The sequence below is a fragment of the Apteryx mantelli genome, chromosome 14 (assembly GCF_036417845.1).
Source record: "Apteryx mantelli isolate bAptMan1 chromosome 14, bAptMan1.hap1, whole genome shotgun sequence".
In the NCBI taxonomy this organism is placed as follows: domain Eukaryota; kingdom Metazoa; phylum Chordata; class Aves; order Apterygiformes; family Apterygidae; genus Apteryx; species Apteryx mantelli.
Genome location: NC_089991.1, coordinates 22,866,400 through 22,885,490, shown reverse-complemented (window position 1 = coordinate 22,885,490; position 19,091 = coordinate 22,866,400). Strand labels below are relative to the sequence as shown.

The following is a 19,091-nucleotide window of genomic DNA, read 5'->3' as shown; positions in this document are numbered from 1 at the left end:
GACGACATCGCTCTGCTGCTCCCCTCGCCAGGTGACAGAGGTCAACTGAAAGCTAGCAGTGACTTCTAATCACAGCCCAATCAACAAGAGGTTCGGCAGAAGGCGATAGACCAAAAGGCTCCTGGACCTCTCCAGACGCATTCAAGTGAGACTGACAGTCTGGCATCACAGGGAACCGCCACTAAGTCTTTAGCTGCAGGGGACTCAACCAGGCAACAGTCAGACATAGAGACTGCCGGGAGAGCAGAGACCGCTGCCACAGTCACCATTGGGCTGCTTTTTCTGCCAAAGACACACAGTGCAACAAGGTGAACCAAGGGAGGAAGGGAGAAATCAAACCGACATCTCCCAAGGCTGAGTGCTCCTGCAGGACATCCATTCAGCCAGAACATGGTGCCTGCTAAATGTGAAGAGGTACCATTAGACAAAGACAAGGACATCCTTCACCCACTTTGTTTGCAAGTCGTCAGCGCTGTCAACCCAACAGCTTAGATTCCCCCACAAGCTCTGCTTTTCACATTCATCTTCCCAACAACTGGTCCAGGCAGAAGATCAGCTTCCAGAAGCACCAAGAAAGTTACCATCACCCATTCCATTTTCCCAAGACATCAAGAGAGGACACAGAGGTTTGGGTTTTGTTGGGCTGTGTTGCAAATACTAAGCCTCGCACCAGGCATTTGCAGGTTAACTAGGCGGAGGTCTCACAGGTCGCCAGATGGACATCTTTCATGGAGACAGTTCATCTCCAGTCCTCCAGAATGTCCTTCGAAGGGCTGGTCGTGGCAGCCGCTCTGCTCATCTCTGCTACTGAGGTGGCACTGAGGGACATTAAGAAGCCAACTCCTGAATTAAAAAGGCTATGGAAGATTAAATCCAGCATCTGGAATTAGCCCTGAAAGCAGATGGCAAATCATCATGGTGCACAGAGTGGCTTTCACCAGCCTCCTCTGCAGAAAGCCACTCTTCTCTGGTGATGTCTTGCAAGAACTGCTCCTGATGCGCACAGCCTAGCCAGCCAGTGCCAGAAATATAGGTGACCTCAGTGGGCAGTCACCACCCTGCCACATTAACCACAGCTCGGTGCATCCACCAGGGATGGCGCAGTGAGTCCACACTGACTTCTCACAGATGCCCTGCTGAGCAGGCAGAAGGTGACAACACCTACCAGAAAGGTAGGCTCCCCAGGCCAGGGGTCCGGACCAAGGCCTCTGTTTGCAGCTGGCAGAGTTTCCCCGCGTAACCATGCCTGCTATCTGCACAACAGCTGCTGCTGCACACAGAGCTCAGCTGAACACCCTCCTGCGCTTCCCAACCCACAGGCTAACCAGGCTGCAACCGCACATCCATGCACCGCTCCCATCTCCCAACTCAGGCAAGCACAACCAAGCAAGGATGGCATCGACAGCAAAGTCCCCTGGCCTTCCAAAGAGGTTACGATAGCACATGCTGAACAGAGGCGGATGTCACCAACACCACCATCACCTCCATGGTCAGAAGGGAAACAGGGAGATTCATCCTTGAGCAGGGCTGTTACAGCCTCTCCAGCACCCGCACCACTCTGGTCCAGTCTCCTCCCTGTGGCACCTCAACCCAGCTGCCCCAGCAACGGTGGGACTCCAGGGAGCTGCTGGTCCCAAGCTGGTCCCCATGCACACAGGGACACTAACCTGCCCCAGCTGAGCCACAGCACCGAGACAGGTGAGCCACCCCTGCAGGTATCCCCATCCGCTCAGGCAGCCCACGCATGCCTGTGGGCTACGCCATGCCGCCCAGCTTGGAAACATGGCTCCATCCTGCCTTTGAGGGGTGGTAGTTATGGATTAGAGAGTCTTAAATGTCAGACGACCAGGCGCTCCCTCGAAATCCACTTATCTCCGCTGCCACTTGGAACGGCCAGACCAGGGCGGTTATGGAGATAACGCGATTTGAAACGTCCATCCGAGTATTTCAGGACTCCATTTGCCCTGTGGACAACTCCAGGCACCTCCTCCCCCTTCTTCGCTCATGCAGCTGCTGCCCAGAGACCCAGGCGAAGGAGAGCCTGGTCTCGCTCAGCCTCCTCCAGCCCCAGGGCAAGCCAGGGGGCTGTGCCCCCACCCGCGAGCCCCCCCTCCATTCGGGGTATAACAGAGGCTTGGCAGCCTCACCTCCCCCAGTGCTTTCATTCCACGGCTCATCCACCCCCCTTGCCAAAGCTGTGCCATTCGCTGCCCAAATCCTAAAACGACTGTAACTAAAACCTACCAGATTGAGACTCAGAAAGTCCTCCCCCCTTTCTTTCTTTCTTTTTTCTCCCCCCCCCCACCTCCCTCCAAATGGGATTGAACGATCTGTGTTTGCAAGAGCCGATCTCACAGCCAAGCAGCATCTGACATTCACGCGCTGTGGCACGGCTCTCCGCTGGGGAACATTTCCATTCTCGCCCACCTCTCCTAGCCTGGCATCGCCTTCCTAATGCTGTCCTCCTCCTGGGGTCAGTGGAGGAGATACGACTTTGAATCTGTGGCTAAGAACAAACATGTAAACCTGGGAAATGCAAAGTCAGCCAGCAAGGTGCTGTCCTTTCCAGAGACTTTGCGAGCCAGCGTGTGGTTTGTGGGGAAAGCCCTGAAGATGAGACATCAGTCCTAGTCCAGCCCCAGCAGAACCACCTTCCCTCTGCAAAGCCTTCCCAAACCTTCTTGGAGGGATTTTTTCCAGCACAGAGGGAACAGCCGAGCCTCTCTAGCCCAGCCAGTCCCTGGTGTCTCTCTACACACACCACCAAGGGAAGCGACTGATGATATTTCAGGGCTGCAAGATCTGAGAGACCAGACTGAATGGACCATGCACCCTGCCTGAAGGATGCTCCAGCCACTTCTTGCCCCACAGCCAGCCATCTGTGAGTACTGCACAGAGGTGGATCCCAGCAGTTCAGTTCACTGCACCAACACACAGTCTGACGTCAATTTGCCCATTTCCAAGTACTCCCCTCACTCAAGAGGTGAGGAAAACTGGATTTTGGGCAGAAAGTGTCACAAAGGAAACCACTTGAACTCCTCCAACTGGAAGGGAACACAGGAGGGAACTGAAAGAGCTTTTTGTAAAGGTATCCAGTTTTCCTGGAAGCCAGGAGTGCTGCAGAGAGCACTCCCACTGCACTTCCCTGCATGGCAGGCTCCGGGGCTGCTGGGCCGCCCCAAGCATCCCGAAGGACCCACGAGAGCTGCAGCAGAGTGTTCCAAGGGACCCGCGCAGCCAGGGGAGATGCACACGCAGCCCTGCAGACCTACGAGGCCAAGCTAAGACGTGTGAATCACTACAGTTAACAGATGGGCCGATTAAAGCATAAATTACTTGGGGTATAACTGATAACCAGGTCACAGTGAGACTGATCAGCAGCAGCAGAGCTCCTAGAAGTTAATTAAAAAAAAAAAAAAAGTTTAGGGACACCAGCATGGGAACATTTGTAGATTAAGAGGCCCAAATCCACCAGTGCCACCTCCAGGAGCCACCCTGGCACAGAGAAATCCCCTCTCATTCCCACCTTTCTCAAAACTGGCTCATTCCACAACACATTAAGCGGCCACGCAACAACCCACCATAAACCAATGGGATCCCTGGGATCCCAGAAAAGTTGGCAATGGGAAGGGCCGGGAATTCATGGGTGTTTTATTCATGGCACCTTTGGTAGCTGTCTCGCCATTGCTGTCAGACAGTCTAGCAAGAAAAGCAGCCAGCAGCAGGAACGAACACTTGAGAGCACCTGGGCCGATTCAGCAGATTTGCATTTTGTCATTAATGCGTGGCAACAAACCTCGTGGTCCTTAGTGACACGGTTGGTGGCTCAAAGACAGGCAGGCCAGGGCTAAAGACTTGGTGCCCAGAGGTAATGACTGAGCACAAGGGAGCAGGTCAGAAGGAACCATGAAAGCAAGGGTGCAGCGAGGACCTAGATGACCAACTAGTTACCCCTTTGCAGGCAGGAGAGGACATTAGCATCCAAAAGGACTCAGTAACATCTCAGCCACTCACACCTAGGCTGTGCACCAGAAAAACCCCTGAGGGCTGGGCCCACACTGCTTCTGCACTTGCAGGATTAACACATGCAATCACCCCCACATCCCCGAAAGCACTGGCTCCCAAACACAGCCCCTTTTCCATGTGCAGAGGGCTGCTGAGGAAGGAGTTGCTTTAACATTAGGAAGGTGGCTGCGCGATTGGAAAGGCGTCAGGGTCCAGAAATGGCAGCTATTGACAGATGTCTAATAGGACGCAAAATAATCCTGTCTTCCTCCGGGAGGATTTGGGTTGCCCTTGCCCTCGCCGGGGGCTTATCCATTGTCTGGATCTGCTTGTGGTTGTTATCTTTGGTCAGCACTGCATTTTACTTGGCCTCACTTGCATAAGGAATACAGAAAGAAAGGAAAGAAAGAGGAGGAAGATTGAATGGCCAGAGCTGGGGCGAAGGATACCGGCCCTACTTTGTGATGGGGCAGCAGTGCTCCCTGCACCTGACAATGCTCAGGAAACACAGATCAGCCTCTTCCCAGCCCTGCAGCTTCTCTGGGTACAACCTGAGCTTGCAGTACAGACGGGGCCAGCCTGGCCAGCAGCGAGGGCATCGTGTGGCCAAGGGAAGCAGCTCGCCCAGGTGTCCTCCCACACTGCATCAGTGTCTCACTTGGTATCCAGAGGAATTGCCCCAGGCCTCCAACAACCCCAGTGGAACCAGAAGGGTTTCACAGGGTAAAAACTCTTGCTGCCCAGCTGCCAGTGCCCTCCCAGACAGGGACCAGAGTCGGGGACGTCTCCAGAGGTGCTTTCTCATCACAAGACAAGGAGCAGGAGAGCTCTGGCAAGGACAGCCAGGCCCTGCTCCATCGTGAGCACCGAGCCCTGGGCTCTGCCTCCAGACCCGCAAGCTCCTCAGGTCCATTCACACAGGCACAGAGAGGCTGGGAGAGCCTAATGGTCGCAAACCTGCCCCATGCCCCCCGCAAGCCTAGCACCCATCCCTCAGGTGTTGTCCCCAGCACTGTGGCTTCCCGCTGCACCAGGCTCAGAGGCAGCAGGTCCAGCGCTCCCCGATGCTCACAGGCTTTCCGATGTTACAGGATGCTGTTCTCAGAGCACAGCTGCCGGCATCCACACTCGGCCCTCCAAGCCAGGTATAACGGGAGGCCAGGGCACAAAAGGGGATAAGAAGAGTATAAGAGCTCCTAGGAATGAAAAATTACAATCACACCCTGAGACTTTGTGCTTCCCACCGTCTACCCAGCCACCACAGGCAGACTTGGAGAGACTCCCCGCTCGCCGGGAAGGCACAGCACTCTGCTCCTTTGTGCGTTGGGCTCGCTTACTAACGCCACACGTTCTGCCTGCAAAGCACTAAGACAATGAAAGGCTCCCTCCCCGCTCAGTGGGCTTTCAGTCCTCCCGCCCTGCTTCCTGCGAGAGATCGAGGGCACGCCACACAAAAACGATTCTCCCGAGCTTTCCCTGCGCTCAGTGCCACTTGTCATTCAAGCAACCCCGTGGCCTTTAAGCTGCCAAGGTACCAGAGCTGTTCCGGAATCGGAGTTAGCTCAGCTTCTGCCCTGGAGCAAGGAATCTGAAACACTGCCACTGGAAACGAAACAGAGCATCCATCATTTTTCTTGCCAGGAATATATCCAGCCCAAAAAGAAATACTGCCTGCTAAACAGCCAGCAACAAAAGCCCTCAATTTCACCAGCAAACCAGAGCCCAGCATCTCGCCTATCGGTCATTTCCACGGAGGTCCTGATTGTCCGCGCTTAGCAGTGGAATTAAAAATCTCCCGAAACAAAAAGAGCAGCGAAGTTAGGTCAGGGCTGCAGGGGACGGAGCTGCCCGGGGCTGGCAGGAGGAGCAGGAGGAGGGCGATGGGCACAGCACTGGGTTGGAATTGCTGGCGGGGGATGGCAGGCCCCACCCAGGATGCTACAACAAAAATTCAGCGGCTGGGAAAAAGGACGCAGGTGGCTGAGCCAGGGCTGGAGGGAATGGAGCTCCCTCCCTCTGCTGCAAAAACATCAAATAAAACCAAATCCAGCTGTTCCCTGGTGCGAGTCCTGCTGCAGGGGGGCAGCCCTCAGAAAGCCAGCCGTGCCCGTCACTGCTGCCAGTGCCTTGTCCAAGAACTGCCCCCGGCAAAGTGGGTCTTCACCACCAGCGTTCCCAATTCCGTCCCCAGGAAAAGGAGCAGCTTGTTCCCAGCCAGGCCCAGCCCCCAGCACAGGCACGCCAACCTAAATATCTGAAAGAAGCTCTCCCCTCCATGGGAACAGCAACTATATGCAGAGTTCACATGCCCCAGCAATGCCTGATTAAACTCCCAAACTCCTAGAGAATACCCTCGAGGCTGTCTGAAGATAAGCTAGAAACTAGACTGCTCTCAGGAAATACAAAAAACGGGAAAAAGCAATCACATTTTTTAGATCTAGAATAATACAGATCAAACCCTGACGCTCTAGTTCAGACACAAATTGATCTTTCAAGCCCACTGCTGTACGCAGCAAGAACATCCCACTCAATCCCTCATCAGGGCAAGTTTACGGGGCTGAGCAAGATCCTGCTGAAGTCAGCAGTGACTAAAACTGGAAAGCCCAATTGAAGAAAACACATACGTGTATGCTTGACTCAAGCAGTGAATATGTGCCCTTGCCACCAATTATATGTACATTTAAGAGCTGCCCTCTAATATGCCATCAGAATTGGGGCCAGGAAAGGCTGTGAAGGTAGGCTCAGACTTCTGTTAAGAAGGTAAATAAGGAGCTGAGGTTTCTGCTTATACTAAACATATCATCACCTTCTATGATGGTCCTAGAACGCAAAAAATACATGCACAGAAACCTGAGGCTCCCCAGAGACCGGCCCCCAGAGCAGGGCAGCACCACTGCCACAAAATCAGTACACCACCAGGTACTGTAGGGAAACAGGATGAGCCCTGCTCTGCACACCACCAGATCTGCTGTCTTCCTGTGGAGAGACACACAGGGGAGAGCAGCTTATGCTACTGCCTTCTGGCAAGAAGGTCTTGTTTGCTGGCAGTCCAGAGCCAGTAGCCGAGCCCCATGCATCCCTGTTCCTGCTCATCTCTGCCGCAGCACCTCAAAGCTCAGGGCCCTGCCTCTCATCTTCTGCCCCAGCAGCATGAGCTGGGCTTGGCCCCTTTGGAAGATGCTGTGTACAAGGATGGGCTGGGAGATCTCGTCGTATGAGCAGTCTGGTGCTAACAGCAGAGGAAACATTGCCTCCAAAGTCCAGTCAGGAAGAGAGGATGGGGACACTTGCTCCCAACACCTCCAGGACCCATGGTTTTCTGCACACCCTCTGTCACTTCTGTTCACTCTGGGGAGCTGCAGACACTGTTTTCACAGGTCCTCAGGTCTCCTGAGACTCCCTCTGTCCCCCTTCTCCCCTTTGGCTTCTCTACAGCATGGACCCTTGCTGGTAGTAGACCCAGATCTCCAAAGCTGTCTGGACACCTACACACTCACTGCAGGCAAGGGAAGTCCACAAAAACATGTCCGTACAGCGCCTGACATAGTGGGCTAGCTGGAGCATCACAGTATAAATAGCAAGGAAATATAATATTCGTAAGGCCCTCATCCCTTCGTACCTGCTGGAGACCACAGAGCAACCAGCTCCTTACCTCTGGGAGAACTGAGCACAGAGAGGTTTTGCACCACGTCCTGGAGATCAACAAATCCTGGCACTGGGAAATGCAAAGGCTCATGAGCGAGAACAGCCTGTTCCTGGCTGCCTGCATCTAGGGTTTGGCGACAGCTGTGGAGAGACGATGCGGAGGGAGAGCGGAGACATCGCAGCTGTGACATTGGTTTCGACAGCGACCTACTGTGATGTCGTGAATGGGAAATTCTGCCTTCAGTGTGGCTCTGGGCAGAGGAGAGACTCTGCCTCCACAGTATAACTCCAGGTGGTATCTCCAGTCAGAAAAACCTTCCCTCTCTATCTCCAGGCACCCTGCTGGGCCCTCTCAAGCACCAGTGCCACAATTGCTGTGGGACTGCTCAAGACCTCGAAGGAAACCTGCACCAAATCCATGCCACGCTCTCGGATGCTTGAACACTGAGCTCCCTCAGCAAGCCAGAGGTGAGCTGTCGCATCTGAGGCCAGAAGAGCACAGGTGATACACCTCCTTCCTGCCAAGCTCTCCTCTGGAGGGGATTTCTAACAGTTCTTTGGGTTCTTGATGCTTATTCAAGAATTAAGCCAAGAGAACGGATTTCTTCCTTCTATATAGCATGATGGAGCAGGATGGAAAAACAGCAGTCTGGGCAAGATGATGTTAAGAGTCATTGGGAAAACAGTTCCCAGTGAAGAATGGGACAAGAACTCATCCTTCATCAATACAGTGGCAAGGTGGGGAGAGGTTGTACCAACAACCCCCGATTGCTATCTTTGATAAGATTACAGGTTTGGCTGAAAAAAGCAATTGCACCACTATAACACATAGATTTTCACTGGATGTCTTGCCTACAGCCACAAGCCATCCTAGTTTAAAAAAAAATCACCATTGTGCCATAGCAATAGGGCACAAGTGAGACAGATTAAGAACTGGCAGATCACAAAGAAACAGCCCTAATACAGGCAGAAAGCAGTGCTGGGGCCCAGCGAATGAGGAGGGAAGGTGCCACCACCAGAATCAAGGCATTCAATGAATCAGGATGGGGGGATCCTCAGAAGAAAGAGCAGCGGGATGCACAATAACCAAGGGGGAGGGTTAAGCTCTATGTATGGTATCAGGGAGACCAGGAGTAGTCCCAGTTTCACAGGAGGTTGCAAAATAGAAGAGCCGTAGGTCTGATCCCTTAGCATGAAGGAAACAACACAAGGTGAGAGATGGAAAGGGCTTGATGTGGTTAGCTTATTGAACAGGAGATGGGATTTGAGGAGACTTGATTACAGAGTGTAAGTACCCTTACGGAGAGAAAGCACCAGACCCTAAACAGCTCTTTATCTGAAGGAGCAAGGCCTGACAGAAGCGGGTGGCTGGAACCTGGGGCCAGACAAACACAAAAGCAAAATAAGGCAGACGTTTTTAACAGCACAGACAATCCACCCCTGGAATACACTCCCAAGGAAGCAAAGACTTCGGGTCCCGAGGGGATGCCTCTCTAGGATAGGAGCTACAGCAGCACACCAGTCACTGCCTGAGTGACCTTACTCAGCATGAGGGTATCTCGGGATCTTCATCCACTTATAAAGGCAATCAGGCAAGCTAACCAGCTGGTCCTTTTTGTCCCTAAACTCCAAGTGTGTACAACTCAAACTAGAGGCAGCCATAAATGTTCTGCCTTTTCTCGCTTCCCTGCCATCTGAGGAACAAGGAGGCAGTCGGACGTGGTTATCACAGCCAGTACATACTGCATTGCTGTTCACCTCTTCCCCAGCCAACCCAGGAGGGGTTCAGAGCCCCCAGCCTCCTCCCAGGGACCTGCCTGCTAGGCTGATGGCCCCTGCAAGAGAACATGTTTCTTCACTCTTAAGAAGGGGATGATCCCATGCGTTCCTGAAACAAAACATCCACACGCACCATGTACTCCAACGGGCTCTTTGGTTACCTTATGAGACAAGTCATCAGAAGCAAAACTCCTTGAATCAAATGTCTGAGAAAAGATGAGTAGGGCTGACCCAGCAAGCCAGACCCTTAGAACAGGCTAGACAAGACAGAAATGTGATGGGAAAGAAACAGGCCAAACAGGAAAGAGGTAATTTTGTTTGGTAATGGTATGCTCATGCATCCCACATGGAGTGACAATGACCCATGGGGGATGCAGTGCTCCATCCTGGGTTACCTCGTACCACAGTGAAGCAGAGAAGTTGGAGGGAACTCAGAGCAAAAGCAGCTGAGTGGCTGGGAGTGCCAGAAGCTGATTTATGAAGGTATATTAAAAAGAGCTCAGCACACTGGGACAAGGTGGCCAACCAATGACTCAATCACAGAGCAGCCCATCTCCACATTGATCCTCCTGCCGCAGTGACTGGAAGCCCCAGAGGAGGGAGGAACACACCCTCTAGAGGACAGGGCACCAACCCAAAGGGTCACAGCTGGGAGCATATCAGCCCTGATGCTGAGGGATAAATCAGGTTCTGCTCTCAGAAGCAGCCCACCAGGCCTGAGGACACGCACCTGACATGGTGGGACACTGCCCTAGAAGAGCCTCTCTGGCCAGGCTCTAGCCCTGCTGGCCATCTCCACACTATTGCAACTCTAGGAGACAGGCAAGCTCTTCCCCTTGTGCCACTTAAAGACCTTCCTCCAGGCAGGCAGGAGAGCTGGGAAGGGAGATGCAGAAAAAGGAGGAGATTGACAAGACAGCCCAGCCCACAGAGGCTGAAAACAGCTCCTAATGCAGGCAGGGGAGCCAACATCCTTCCATTCCTGCCCAGTCTGACTCCCATGGTCCCACTGTTGTCCTTCCTAACATATGGATCACCCATCAGAGAGTCCCTAGAGGTACCAGAATGGTACAGAATAGCTATGCTACAGAAAGGAAAGGAATCCCTATGGAGAGCTAGGAGCAAGGCAAGGAACGGCAGGCTACCAAGGAGGGACTGGTCCAGGCAAAGAGCACTGGATCTTCTGCACAAAAGGCAAATTACCAGCACCCGCTTTTCCCTGCAAGGGGAGCTCCAGAGGACACAAGTGAAGGTCTGAGGAACAGAGCAGTTCGCATCAGGCAGCAACGGGCAGAAGGTACCTGTGTTGGAGGGTTTCTGAATCCTTCCATGGATAGGGCTGGACAAGCTAGGCTGGGAGCTCCAGCTCCTGCCGAGATGCTGCCATCCTCAGTGCCCGCTCTCGGCTTGCATGACAGACATCCTACTCCATCTGCTGCCTTCCCTGGCCTGCTGCTTCCTTTCGTCCTCCTCCGTCTTCTTCACTGAGCAGGTACATGGTGTCAGGGAAGAGCCACGTCACAGACTCCTCATGCCTCGGGAGCGAGGGGAACAAGGGGATGGGGCCGAGGAGACAGGAGTGCAGAAGCTGTCACACCTCACCTCCCCGATGACTCTCGCTCCGTGGCAGCAAAGCCCTGGGGAAGATGTGCCACAGGGCAGAGCGCAGCAAGGCAGGCAGACAGCCCCAGCAGCTCCAGCTCGCAGAGAGCAGGAGCACTGAGGGAATTTAGTCTTGAATTAGGGGAGGGGTGGGAACTATTAAAAAAAAAAAAAAACAGCACAGTTAGGATGAGCCACTGGCAGTTTAGAGAATGTCTGTGATATCTTTCTCGATCTTCCGGTAGGTTCTCAGTAAATCCAAGACATGAGTAAGGAAAGCTTTGTGAAGAATGCTGTGCACACAAAAGAGTGGAAGGAGCATTTCCATCCCAAGGGTTTCACAAAGACCCATCCTGATATTTTTCCTCCTTTGTTAGTTTTTGACACATTTGATACATGGCACATCCAGGCTAAGGGTAGAGAAAGCTCCCCAGCACCTCCTATTATCCTGTATCATTCTGGTACCTCTGGGGACTCTCTGATGGGTCATCCATGTGTTAGAGTACAACAGTGGGACCACTGTGAGATCCCACTGCTCCTCCCTTTATCTGGAAGGTCCTCTCCCCCTACAGATCCAAGCAGCTCCTCCTGCTTTACATATTAACACAGTCATATCACCCAGATTCTCCTCCATCGAGGTCATTGCCCCATCCTAGGGCACCTTGGATGGACCCACGTGCCCTTCCAGCACCTTTCTTCTACATGACGTAAAGGTGAACTGCAGCACAGGGAGGGGGAAAATGCTGCTTCAGGATTTGCAGTGAAAGAGGTATTGGGAAAAACAGGACACACTTTTTTTTCCCCTGATGCTGCATTTTAATGATGTATTGAAGCCAAAAAACTGAGCTATGACGTTCTCAGGGCTGCAGACTTCACCTTCTCTTTTGGCAGAACAAAGAGCCTGGCAGTTAACACAGTGGTCAGAGAAGCCTGGGTCCAACTCCCGGACTGCATGAGGCATGGGCTAAGGTCTGGCAGGCTCCCGCGTTAGCACCTGTCAGCTGAGCCACTGTAACCGCCTATAGACATGCACCATGGTGCCCCCAGAGCTAGTGAAGATGCTTCACTTCAACCGCCTTTGCTGGGATTTGAGCTCTAACTCACCAAGGTTGCAGCAAGCCCATCCAACCGTGCATCTGCGAGGGATTAGGGACAAGCATGCCACTAGCGCCTCGCGGCTGGGATTTCCAACTGACGGCGGGCACCGGCAAGGGGGGGCGCCAGCCAGAGGTGCTAACACAGTCGCATGCAACCGCCTGCCCGCGTCCTCGTGTCCACGCAGCAGGCAGCCCTGTTTTGACTCAAGAGGTTTAAGTCAAACTAGTACAAGTCCCTCCTGCAGACCCCTGAGGCGTAAGGCTCGCTGAGCTCTTAATGGGCTTATGGACCTGCTCCAACCAGCTCCCTCAGCAGGAGGGGCAGGGGGCCTTAGAGACACCGCCGGCCAGCAGCCCTGCGCCAGACCCCTCGCGTGACGGCCCAGCCCAGGCCGTCACCGTTACTGCCACGGCCTGGGTTGTCACTGCCACCGACAGCGCTGAGCTCTCAGCCCGCCCCAGGCCCACTCCGAATTACACGCCTGCCCCACCATGGCACCGGACCCCTCTCCAGCCAGACGCCCTAAACACCCCCCTAGACTACGCTTGGCCTCAAGCACAAAGACGGGGACCATCCCCCCCGCAGCTCCTTGGCCCTGTCCCTTGCGGTGGCTCTAGCCCTCCATGGCCGTGGTCCCTGCGCAGAGCCTGGGGCAGAGCCGGAGAGACACACGGCTCCCGTCGCACAAAGCCCTGCGACCGGGCGGCTGCTCCCTTGCAAAACCACTAACGATTTTACCCTCGCTCTCCTCCGTCCCCGTCCCCCTCACTGACCTTGGGAGCAGGCCGTGGCACAGGCAGGCGGCAGGGCCGGCGACAATGCCCGCGCGGGGCCGCGGCCGGGGCTGGGGCGGGGGGAGCGCCTGCCCGCATGGATGGGCCGGCCCAGCACAGCTGGACTTCGGAGCGCCGCAGCCAGCTTTGAGGCAACGCATTCATCTGCAGAGCGGGGGAGATGAAAGCGCTTCCTGCGCTGGCTGCCTGGCTGACCACCGTGCCGGAGACCCCCCTGCCCGCCTCCCCCGAGCCCCCGCTCCCCGGCAGCCCTTGCGGCCCGCTGGTGCCGGGGCCACGTGCACTGGGCACACGCTGAAGCGAGGCGGGGAGTGGCAGGCAGCCCCCTGCCTGCACCGCGGGCAGAGCCACCGAGCGGGCGCAGCCCTGCGGCAGTGCCAGCAGACCAGCCAAACCACAGCGCGGGCGCGCAGGGACCGAGGGACCCAGCACCGGGCCGCACACGGGGCCAGTCACACCAACTGCGCTCCACACTGAGCCACAGGGAGACGGGCACCGCCAGACGGGGTGGACGGCAGCCGGCGGCCGCTTTCGCACGCTGGGGCCTGGCCGCTGGGCTCTCCCCACGCGGGCGGGAGGCAAAGCCAAGGCTCGGGGGCCGGCTGGCTCGCCGCGGCCCGGCCGTTGGCGCCTGCCCGGCCTCCCGGCGCAGGCAAACACAGGAAGGGGAGAGCAAAGCCGCAGGCGGAGGGAAGGAACAGAGGGAGGGCGATAGGTATCAGGAGAGGAAAGGGAGGAAGGGCCGAGATAAAGAGCAGGGAGGAAGGCGAGACGTGGCCCTCTCCGCAGCGGAGGGCGCGAGTGGGGTCGGCGCCACCGTGCCAGAAGGCCCGCTCCAGCCCGCACGCCCCTCCGGCCACGCGCCCCTCGGCTGCGTGCCCCTCCAGCCTGCCCAGGCTGCTCACGGGGCAGAGGGGCCGGGGCAGGGAGGCCCGCGGAGCTGGGGGCCCTGCCCCCTGTGTGGCCACCTTTGCCCCCGCGCCGCCTGGCGCGGGCGACCTCCGGGTCAGCGCTTATCTGCTCTCCGCGGCCGAGAGCCGAGGGGGAGGGAGGGCAGCGAGCGTCAAGGTTTTGGGTTCCGGGAGGGGGGCAGTGGGCACCCGAAGGGTCACTCGCACCCGGCGCCCGCTCCCTGCTCCGGGGCCCTCGGCAAACAGCACGGCCCGTTGGGCCCTGAGGGGCTGTGAAGCCTGCTCCGAAATCCGCCCTGGGGGGAGCAGCCGCACATCAGCCCCGCGGCAGCCCGCCTGGCGGCCTTGGGCCAGGGCGGGCGCAGGGAGGGGGCTTGGCCTGGCGACACGCAGCGCGCCGGAGACGGCCGGGCCGCGCGGCTATCGCGCGCCGTCGCGGCGGCGCTTTCTTTAGAAATGCTATTTTTCTAGGCTTGGATCTCAAGCGCGCTGGCAGGAAACGCCGCAGCCACGCGGTGAACCCGGAACAACTTCTCCCGGCAGGAGGGGTGCCGGGCTGAGGCTGTGACTGGGGGTTTTGTTCAAGGAAAACCTTGCTCAAGAGCAGCAGCGAAACTATCCCTTAAGACACCGCCGCGCACTTCAAACGCAGTCGCTTGCTATCCCGCCGCTCTCCCAAAAAACAACGGCTGTGCCTTTATGCTTTAAAATATTTTTGGGGCTTGGATTCCGTAATGTAGATTTGTTCCTTTGGGTATTTTGAGAGGGGAAATTAAAAAAAAAAAAAAAACTGGGCATACGACTGAGCTCCTGTGATTTCCATATCAGCTGCTGTACATGCACACGGCATGGAAAAATCCTTAGGAAATTTCTGTGGAAAAAAAAGAAAAACCCACACAGCATTGAGCTAGCTGGACACAGCATGCCAGGAGGGGCTGACAGAGCTGTTACGGTCTATTGGGCCAATAATCCACAAACTAAGACGGATTTATTGTACATGGCAGATCGTAACAGCTCCAAAGAAACCATCACTGTCTCCTGTGCTTAAAATTCACTTTCTTTTGAAAAAAGGGCCAAAATATGGCTTTACAAGATAAGATGCGTGGTTGTACCATTCTGTGACAGACAGAAGCCCGTGCAAATACATATATGTTTTTTCACGTATATAAATAAATAAAATATCTGTTCTTCCAAAGCAAGCACTACTGCATTACTGGGCTCGGCACGCTGTCGTTACCACTGGATTACGAGGCTAGGTTTCACCTCTGCTAGCAAGATGGATTTGCAGGGGCATTGTTTCCACTGCAATATTACCACCGAACACATGGGAAGATAAAAAGAGCACATTAAATCCAACTCGGGCCCTGCACAAATCTGGCCAGGCTTACTGGGACTGGGCGGGGGCTCAGAGGGGGGAATTGGGTGGGTGTGGGTTCCCCCCTTGGAAAGAGGGAAGGCGCAGCCCTCTAAGGATGGAGATCTGTGTCAGAGCAGCGCACAGAAAGCAGGATCTTCCCCTGTTGGCAATGCTGGCACAACATAACATCGGCAAGCCTGGGATTGGGGACATTTAAAAAAATAATAGTACTAATTAAATGTCAGAGCCCGTGTCTTCCTCTGCAGCTTTGTTTCTGGGCTCCTACACATGGACAGGACCCCTCCAGAAGAGCCCGAGCCAGTGCGGAGGAGTGGGGTGAGACTGACCCTGCAGTAATTGCGGCGTCTGTTCAAATCACTCCAACGCTGGAAATCACGCTGGGCCTGGATGAAAGCTTACAGTGCGGATGATCATATCAGACTGGGATAAAAGAGGATAAGCTAACAGGTTTAGGGCACAGCTTGTCTGAGTTGGTGCTGCTGCAGAGGAAGGAGACCAGGCTCCAGGCTTACCCCGAGGGTCTCGGCCGGGTTACCCCGGCACAAGCCACGGTCGCACCCCTCGCCGGGGTCCCAGTGCGCCAGGTGCTCGGCAGCGCGAAAGCTAAGCAGCTGCTACGCGGGAGCCGGCTCCTGCCAGCACACGGGCGAGTGTGCCTCAGCAAAGCGATGCCTGGGGCATATGGCAAGCCAGCGAGGCCTCTGCCGACGGGGCAAAGGGAGCCGGCCGCTTCACCAGGACCCGCGCACCTACTGGCAGCGAACGCGGGACCCTCTGGTCTGCCAGGGCTCAGTCCAAAGTCCCTACAACATCTTGCCCGGGCGGCAGAGCAATACCGCCTGGTCTCTGGGAAACACGACACCCGGGCCACGGGAGGAAGGCAGGCTGCCTGCGGGAACAGCCAGCCCTCGCAACGCCTCCAGCCCCGCACCGAAACCTTCCCACGGGCAGGAACCGCAGGAGGCAGCCGTGCACCTCCGAAAATGAGAATGCTCCAGAGGCTGCCCAGAGCTCTGCAGGAGCGCTACAGCCCACCAGTACGGGGCGACCAGAAACACCGGCATTGGGAGTGATGGCCTCCCACCACCGCTGGAAACTCGGGTTACGCACCTGCACGAGAGCTGGGCCCGCGCGGATGTACCCACAAATCGCCTGCGGCTTGGCGGCAACCTCTTGGCTGGTCTAATCCAACGGGCAGAGGCCAAGGGTGGAAGGTGGGATTTTGTACCCAGCTAGTGATGGGAGGCAGCCCGGAGGAGGCATCATCTCCCATCTCCAGCAGAGGAGCGCAGCCTGGCAGCTAGAGCATGGTAAGGGAAAATAAGGGGCCTGGATTCACTTCCCCGCTCTGAGGAGGGAGTTTAGCCGAGTAATTAGAGCAGGAGGCTGTGAGTCAGCAAACGATGCGTAACCTCGCCGATTTTGACAACGAGGCAAAAGATGGCAGTTTCGACTGAGAGCTTCCGATGAAAGGGCATATTTATATATGCAAGAATCAGAAACTCCGAACAATTGCATGGCTGGTGACCCGCTCTGCAAAACACGCTACTTTACAATGACTGTCCAGCTGCCAAATATTTGACGGCTTTAAAAATAATTGGAAATAGAGACGTGTTTGCAGCCTAAACGTATGGGAACAAGGTAGCGGGAGGAGGGACCAGGCTGGCTTCAAAAAAAAATAACGACAGACGGGGGAGAAGGCACCAGCCAGCCTCTTCTCTGATATTCAAGGCCGCATGGTGAGCTGGTTAACTCTCGACTCTGTAGCTGACCTTGACAAATGCTGTGCTTCGGATGCCCTAGAGAGAAGAACAGACCATCACGGAGATCCTCCCTGCACAACTGCCATGCTCCTAGATTTATATTAAGGGTGAGTGTTGGCCTGGAAGCAAATCCCAGCTCCAGCCACGGACTCGCTCCCTCCCAGGGGCCGACGGGGCTGCAGTCGGAGGCAGCACAAACACAGGTAGGGAACGCTCCTCCCCCACGGCACAGCAACCCTGACGAGGAGAGTTTAATTAACCCTGGAAAGCAATCGTTAAACATCCAGCCCGGGTAATCGATGCGGAAGGGGCAGCTTGCTTCGGAGGGACCATCTGCTTTCGGGAGGGAGGACTGATTGCCCACCTGCCCTTCGCCCCGCGACCTCTCCAAGCGCCTCCCCGCGCCTGCCGGGAAGCATCAGCCAGCAGCTTGTGCACGGGGAGAGATTTAGGGAAGAAGCAGAGCCGAATCCCAAGGGCCTTACTCCTGCTTAACGGGGACCAAACTCCTCCAGCCGCGAAGGGAGCTGCGTGTGCTTGGAGCGAGTAGCGGGAGGCCGAGCTCCCCGCGGCAGGCTGCAGCCCCAGGCAGGAGTCCCCTCCACAGCTCACCCCCTCTCCCTCTCTTTTCTAATCTCTCTTCCCGTAAAGCCCCAGGTCTCAGAGCCACGTGATTTCCTACGAGTCACAGCTCTCGTTCCAAATACCACCTCTCCCTGGCTGAGGCACAGCCTGATCAGCTCAAAACCCAACCTGGGCAGCAGGTGGGAGAAGTGAATGCACCACGCCAAAGCCCGACATCTCCACATGCTTCATGGCAGCCGGGCTAGAGGAGCAACTCCAGATTAGAGCAGGGAGGGAACCATCCCGTGAACACCCAACCCAGAGACACCGGGGACATCTCCGAGGCTTTTGCTCTAGCTGAAGGACAGAGTTAAGAAGGCCATGCATCAACCTCACCACAGAGTAGGGATGGCTGTTCTCACCAGTGACATGAGTTTGGGGCATTCTCAGCCCCAAAGCTGCAGGAATTTAATGTATTTTGCATCTGTAGGCCTTCCTCTGCATAGCGCTTCTGCTCCTGACAGCGGTGCCAGCGGTCACATACCTAAGGTCAAACCTTACTGCATCCCCAATGGCAGGGAAAGGGAGTTGAAGTGGTCAGGAAGTTTTGTTTAAAGCCATTAAGCTGCATTTAGACCTCTGCACTGACTTTCTCATCAGCTAAAGCTTCTGCTGACAAAATTCAAGCCTCTTTCTCCTCCTTGTCTCAACAGCTGTGGGGAGAATTTCTTCCCAAACCCGAGCAAAGCCAGGTCCCCACCCCATCTCTGTGGTTCAGCTGAGCACTGGAGACCCAGGCCCTCCCTGCTGCAGGCAAAATTCATGCATGGACACAGGTAAAGCACCTCTGCAACCCTGGAAATAGCACTGATGCTTAATTACTGCTGTGGCATGGACCAGGACATGCAGAAGAAGCACAGGGTTTTTGTGTGTCCAGCATCAGCGATGGCTGCACCATACAGTGCCTGCCCGTGCTCTCGCCCATGAGATCTGTGTCACCCAGCACTACCATGCAGCCAGTTCTGGGGTGGGATCAGGACATCGCTCAGCACTCAACACCTGGATGCCGGTCCCAGCACGAGCAAGATGGAGAAAGGCAGAATATAGCTCCCAAAGGGTACAACCGGCCCTGTGAGCCAGAACCTCAGCTTTGCCTCTCCTCCCACATCTAGATGTCTGGCGACCTTATCTCCAGAAACCGAGAGACGGTTCAATGCACTGTAATCACAGTCCCCGGCAGATTTCTGATCAGATCATCCTTTACGTAGGTCAAGATGCAGACCCCAAACTACTTGTCAGCACCTCAAACTCCAAGGGCAGCAGCGGGCCCTTCTTTGAGATGGTACTTCCAAGTTTGTCCTTAATTGCTTTCATTTCTGCCTCATAAATGATTCATGGTGCCTGTGGCGCTTCAGGACAAGGCTGCGGCTGGGGAAGGCGCTTCCTTGCCTGGCAGAGCCTTCACCGAGGCGACAAAGCAGGCGGCTGCAGCAGACAGCCGGGCTGACGCAGCGGGGTCAGGGCAGGGAAGCGCCCCGTTCCCGAGGGAGAA

General features: G+C 55.6%; 1 protein-coding gene across 2 annotated transcripts in view; it reads right to left on the bottom strand.

Annotated features, from left to right (window-relative positions):
• The window catches only part of CXXC5 (CXXC finger protein 5), a 57,588-nt gene that overhangs the window by 17,213 nt on the left and 21,284 nt on the right, over window positions 1–19,091 (bottom strand). Inside the window, exon 1 of one of the 2 annotated variants that reach the window (XM_067304719.1) lies at window positions 16,323–16,338. The exons of the other annotated variant lie outside the window; for it this stretch is intronic. The gene's annotated coding sequence lies outside the window, so the exon portion shown is untranslated. Of the gene's footprint in view, window positions 1–16,322; window positions 16,339–19,091 lie in introns of those variants that run through there. 2 annotated transcript variants of the gene reach the window in all.